The sequence below is a fragment of the Lepisosteus platostomus genome, chromosome 15, assembly GCF_059453375.1.
Source record: "Lepisosteus platostomus isolate fLepPlt1 chromosome 15, fLepPlt1.hap1, whole genome shotgun sequence".
Classification (NCBI taxonomy): Eukaryota; Metazoa; Chordata; class Actinopteri; order Semionotiformes; family Lepisosteidae; genus Lepisosteus; species Lepisosteus platostomus.
Genome location: NC_142625.1, coordinates 25,261,294 through 25,267,688, shown reverse-complemented (window position 1 = coordinate 25,267,688; position 6,395 = coordinate 25,261,294). Strand labels below are relative to the sequence as shown.

At 49.2% G+C, this 6,395-nt stretch overlaps 1 long non-coding RNA gene across 1 annotated transcript; it reads left to right on the top strand.

Annotated features, from left to right (window-relative positions):
* Positions 1-1,207: 1,207 nt before the first annotated feature.
* LOC148648356 (uncharacterized) lies at positions 1,208-4,231 on the top strand. The gene is made up of 2 exons (XR_015926776.1): positions 1,208-1,531; positions 2,162-4,231. It is a non-coding gene; the product is annotated as an uncharacterized LOC148648356 (long non-coding RNA).
* Positions 4,232-6,395: the final 2,164 nt, after the last annotated feature.

Below are 6,395 nucleotides of genomic sequence, written 5' to 3'. Positions count from 1 at the left end.
ATGTACAGATAAAATTTGCAACCCCTGTCGTGAACAGCTAGCACAGCCCTCTGTCCTGAGCCCAGAGCAGCCTTCTGTGGCTCAAGTCTGCAGCTGTCCCTGCTCTAAACCTCAGCAGGCCAGGCCTGGGGTTCAGACCTAGGACAAGAAAAGCAGAAAGTCTGACCAGCTTAGCTCTCTTCACTCAAATGGAAAAACAAAACAGTAGATTATCAGGCCAGGCTCTTAGATAGAGAGGAATTTGTGTAAAAAACTGCTGTTTTTCTGTAAACACAGTATATCATGGAGCACTCCGCCAGCTGGCTGGAGCACTTAACCTTTCGCATTCCATCGAGTATTGCGTTGTACTTTCCATCCAGCAGGTCTCCGTTTCTAAATAAATTGACTCCCCTTGGCACTTCGCTCCTGGTCTTTCTGCAGCGGGCGTAAGCCGAGTTGACAGTGATGTCGTATTTCACTGCCTGAGGACGCGTGTGCCCGTTCGGAGATGCGAGGCGAAGTGTAAACACACCACCCATAACGGTGTGCAGGGCAGACCAGATCAACCTCGTCTCCGCTCCAGTTCTGCTTTCCTGGAAAAACAAGGAGCCTCGTCTTCGAACACCGAGATAAAAGCCCGAAGGCTGAAGCCGCTTGTCGACATATTGCTGGAGTCTGCCAAAGGACAAGACACACGCGCGGCCCGCTCTCCCGGACTGTGCGGGCAAGGTGAACAGCTGGACGCTCAGAGGGTAAACCGGCAGGGCACGGCGCGGCCTGTGTGTGAGACACGAGCTGTAAACTGGTCTAGAAGGATGGCCCAAGCATGGAGAGTAAACTGGAATGCGACGGAGAAGGAAAAAAAAAACACTCTGCGGCCCGACTGAAAACAGCAGGCGCAGTGGTCAAGAGGGAAGCTGAGGCCAGCCCTGCTCCGGGCTGCACTGATAAAGACGCGTCTCGACAGGCTTCTTGCACTGGTACCCTGTGCCCTGGGCACGCCCTGCTGCCCTGCTGCCCTGCTGCCCCGGCTGTGCGCACACTGGGGGGGTGGGGGGTGGGGGCTGTGGGGGGGAGCGTGTGTGAAGACAGCGCCGCGCTGCGCGGGCAGAGGGCCAGGCCCGCTCTCCTGACGGGGTCGGGTCAGCACTTTCCACTCTCCCCGGGACAGCGGGGGGGGGGGGGGTGGGAAGGCTGCAGGGGGCAGTGGGAGAGGGGGGTGCGGGCGGGGGGGATGAGCGCATTGATTTGGTCTGGGTAATGGAAAGAATGCATCACAGCACAACCCTCCCCCAGCCAATACATCACAACTCCCGCCACGCACGACACACACACACACACACACACAGAGTGCCACCACTTCGACTCCGCGCACCACTGCCCTCAGCCGACGCCCTGGGCGATGAGCCCGTTCCCCTGCCGGCCGCAGCCGAAATGGGCCACTTCGAGCCTCTGCCCGGGACAGAGCATGGTGGGAAACCGACCCCAGCGACCCCAGCACACACAACAGCAGCTCGTGTTCCTGTCAGCTGAGCTGGAGCCGTTTGCGGTGGTGAGTTTAGGCGCCTGATTTTCACAGGTCTCGCACTCTTTGAGGAAGGACGCAGCGCCTTGATAAGCCAAAGCGCTTCACGCTCCTTCTCCTTCTGTGTGCTGCACATGTGGTGAGGGGACAAGCAGCCCCCATCAGGCCAGCCCACGGAGGAGAGCTCCCAGCCTCCTGCTGAGCCTGGCTCACTGGACATCCTGACAACTGGCCAGCCCATCAGGTCAATCAACTTAATGATATATGAAAAAAGTGTAGAAAGCATTAGTTTGAACTCAAAAACGGGTTTTCCTTCTTGATATTAAACCACACGCCACCATTCATGACAGCTGCTTGACTTTAGAGACTCAGTTACAGCAGGTCCAGTCCATCATCACTGCTGAGCCAAGTTTCTCCTCCCCGACTAGCTCCCTCCTTAAAGAAATAAATACCTCATTAAGACGTGGAACAAAGTGAATGTTTTTTTAATGGTCTTTTCGGGGGTCTGTTCTTATGCCATTTTCAAAGTCGGACGGTACCTCTACTTAAGTTGTCTTGGCAAAGAACAAAAGCTTGTTAATTTGCAATTCCTTGAGCCGAAACCATAGAAGTGATTGTGCCGTCGACAGCTGACATGTTGTTGCTGTTGTTTAACAGCAACAGGAAATGCACTAGACGAGCACGGCCTCTGCGCAGGGAGCTGTTTTTGGACCTGTCGCTGAAGGTTCTGTGGGACTTCCTGCTCGAAACGGCCCTGGGGGCACGGCGTGTGACCCGGAACGGCCACCGGCTCTTCTGCGGGCCCGGAGGAGACCCCGCTGTCCCAGCGCGAAGCCGGTGGGCTCCCCTGGAGAAATGCTCTCTGCAAGCGTGGTGCAGGCAGGCCTGGGCCCTGCAAGAGAACGCGCGCTGGTGTGGAACTGCACAAACACCAGAGACCCGCAGAAAGACCGCAGCCCTAGCTTCTGTAACCCTGTCTCTTGGGGGCAACCGGTTTCAAAGCTAAGCCTCGTGTCGAAAAGTGGTGCTTTTCGGGGTGGCAAACTGCTAGCAGCCATTGCAGGGATGGGGGGGTGGGGGTGTGCGTGGAAGAAGGGGCAGCGAGAGACTCATGAGCCAATAGATTTTTTTTTTTAAATAGGATGGAAAATGTGAATAAGAGCCGGGGGCTGGCTGCTGTGTTTGGGAAGGTACCGGCCCCTGCTCTCGTTTCGGAGGCTGTTTCTTGTAAAGTGTCAAGAATCCTGCGTCCTCCAGATGTGTGTCGTGTTTATGCTGTCCAAGTCCCCCGGAGAGATTTACGCTTGGCCGCGCCGCGCTCGCCCTGCTCATGAAAGAGCCCTAATTATGGAAAGTTGGCAGGGAGCAGCGAGCAGCCACTGTGGGACACAACGGAAAGAATGAGATTAAACCCAGAAAAATGCGAGGCCATAAAGTTTATAAGACAAAAGATGAGCAGTGAACTCGTTTCAGAGACCCTTTCCTCCGGGGCGGCACTCCGAGTTGTGGGGTCCTGCTGGCGCTGTGTCTCCCGACACCCCCAGGCAGAGCTTCTGGGGTTCTCCACAGTCGGAGAGAGCTCCTCCTCTTTTCCTTTTCTAATATCTTGCTTCCAGTTGTGACCCTGGGTGTCTGACTGGGGCTTAAAGTGACCTCTAAACTGGTTGGTTTTTCATCTGCCGTCCCATGTGGCTGCATTTGCAGAGCAGGTGTGTTTCCATCGGGGGTCTCTTGCACTGACGATGGAGAGACTCCCCTCCCGCAGCGTTTATATGTGACCAGTCAACCTCCAGCCTCTAACGATCGGACACGATTTACCTGTAATCAATGAAAACAGATGACTTGTCAAGGACTTTTCGAGATCATTTATTTAGTGACGAGTGACAAGCTCATTTTCTGGAGGAGGTGTCCTCTGATTCTTGTTCCCATCTGTGCAGTAAATTAAAATGTTAATTTAAATGAAAGAATTAACCTCATTGTTTTATTAATTCAACAAAGGATTTTTCCAAAGGTCTTTTACAGTTGATTACTGAAAAAAAATGTGGTTCAGTAAAAGTACAGCTACCGCAGTTACAGTACCTATCGAACCTAGTCATGCCTGGTTATACTGTAGGCATTAACGTTTACAACTGTTCATTTAATAATTAGACCTGCATGCGGAACTGAGAGCTCAAGTGGAACAAAAATCAGAGACCAGTCGGTCCTCCTGAACGTGTGTTGGAGACCCCTAATTTACAACAAAATGCAGAAATAAAACCTCAGCCCTCGAGGAACAGAGGCCCCTTCACTGAACTTAGCTGAACTGCAGTTTTGCATAATTGACCAATAAATTGCAGGAGTTCATCATCTTTAAAAGACAGGTGATTCAGAGCAAACTCTTAGAGGGACTAGATCGGGGCTGCCCACTGTCTACACGAGCACAGCTGCGTCTGTTTCTTCAGCTGTCCAGTGCAGCGGCAGCAGCTAGGAAACCCCCATCTATCCACTGGAGCTTGCTCTGTTCAGTGAGTGAATGCATTGGTCACTGCAGTAGGAATCTACAGTAATGCCTGGCCTTATTCTCTTCATTATTCGTGCAATGCTTTTTCATTGTTCCACATCTTTTGCTCTCCAACAGTCCTTTTTCCCCAGGTGTGAAACAAGTGTGTTGAATAATATGCATGCAATATGAATACGATATATTTGCAGGTATATTATAATCCAAATAAACAAGATTCATCTAATCAATCCCATATTGTCTGCCCATATTCATTTAGATTTAGTTCTATTCTCTTCTCCATTAAGAACAGATCTAACTGCTTTCGCCGTGAAAGCTGGTCTTGTCTCCGGTGTGAGAGTAATCTGCAGTAACCTGCGAAGTGGTCCCTTCCAGAGTTCCAGAGTTTGTGCTGCATGTGCAGTTTGTACCCTCATGTGCAGTTACTACCCTCAATGTTTGATTTGCAGCCCTGTGAATTTAGCACCCTCTGTGTTCATTCTGCAGCTTAACATAGCCACAGGCACTGATGGAGACACTGCTCTGATTTCCCATTGGCTCCTTGACTCTAAAGGTCTGTCGCTGCCCCTCTGCTCAAGCAGGGAAGATTCTGAAAAGGCTGTTGATGACGTGTTCTGCACTATCCCCCATTTAAAGCCCTCAAGGAGCTCAAGAGCAGGTAATAAAAATATTAATAACACTTGCTCTTTAAAGGTTTACTGTTGCATACTACAGTCAAAGAAGATCCAAGAGTGGCAAGGCACAGTGAAATCCTATCCAAGAATAGAGATTACTGCAGAAACACTAAGGAAACAATGGAAAAGCTTTCTACTGCAAAGTGAGATCCTAGTGTAAGCACATCAAATCCGTGTTAAAAGTGGAAATGTAACTGAATATATTATAATTTTACAAGGATATTATAATTTCCTCTCACAAGGAATTTTCTCAAATTATGTTCTGCAAACTGAGTCTGTCAGTTCACCTGTGCTGACTCATGAAGATTACTATCCAGTAATTTGTGACTCAATATTATTAAGTACAACAGGACATGAAGAGTTGTGTACTACAATGTTTTTGTTATACTGCATGTGAAGTTCTGTAGGGGTGGGAAAGTAATAGTTTCTGTAGGTGATATAGCATTGTATTGTGACATACTGTAAAATAACATGGCATTCTTCAGCAGTTCTTCATCATGATCTTCTTAAAACAGGTGCACCTACCGTAGTCATTTCTGTGATGACATATCACTCACAGGAAAAAAAGGTTTAATTTTTGTTACAAAATTAATAACGGCCTGACCACAGCCGTGAACTTGAAAGGTCAAGGGTTACTAACTCCCCATTGATCTCTGAGGGTTCACACTCCTGTCTCTTGAAAGTAATCACTCAGGAGGGTCTAGAATTAGAAGCCACGATAAGATAACGAGAGTGCAAATCTTTCCGACATCACAAGACAGGCAGCACATGCCTGCTCTTAACCTTCTCCTCATAATGTCACTGTGTGAGACACAAATAGCCTGCTGTTATCAAGTCCGCTAAATTCGTAGAGCCTGGTCTGGGCTCTGGATGTGGCAAAGGACTTCAAAGAAAGAAAGGGCAGTACATCCTTCATCCTTTCGCCACACACTGAGCTGCATTTGAATTCAATTATATTTAAGAGCTCATCGAGCTGACAGTGTATCGCTCTCTGGTTCCTTCCCCTTTATGAATTCGATTTTGAATATTGCGCACGATTGTGGTCAGCGTGTGGCAGCAATGTGACTGGTGCTCTGGAATCAATTCATGAATGAGCCACCGTGCCCTTCCTGGGGCAGTGCTGGGGCTGAATTCATGTTCTACACAGACAGGTTAAAGGAAACAGAGCCTGCAGGCGTCCAGTGCAGATAACTGACTCCAGTTAGGCACCTAGTCGTGCCTTAAATGACCAAATTAAGAGACTTTATCCAGTAGAACAGATTTTCTTACAACTTTTGTTCTAACTCAGTTTTGGAGTACAATTACTGAACGTTACAATATACAACATGGGCGGCCAAAAGTCTATGTTGAAAAAGTTGCAGGTAGGAGCAAATAATTACTCGTCCTAAAGTTTCCTTGCAACCCAAAACAACGTCTAAGCGGTGTGGAGATGCTAACCCCAACCCTAGCGGGGGATTCAACAGAGCCACCTGGTTTCAAGCGTTCCAGCTCCTCCAAGGCTTTGGGAAGTCAACCTCACGGGTTTCCTCAGGATCAACAGTGAGGAAGCAGACTGAACAGAAGGCACTTCTTTACACAAAGAGAAGAGGGTGTCTGGAACAAGCAGGCCAGCTACAGTATGTGGCAGGAGTCTGGGGTCTTTTATGCAATCGCTGGACAAGATGCTAACAAGCAATAAGCAGCAAAACGAGCTTCACAGGCCAAATACTCTCTTCTCACT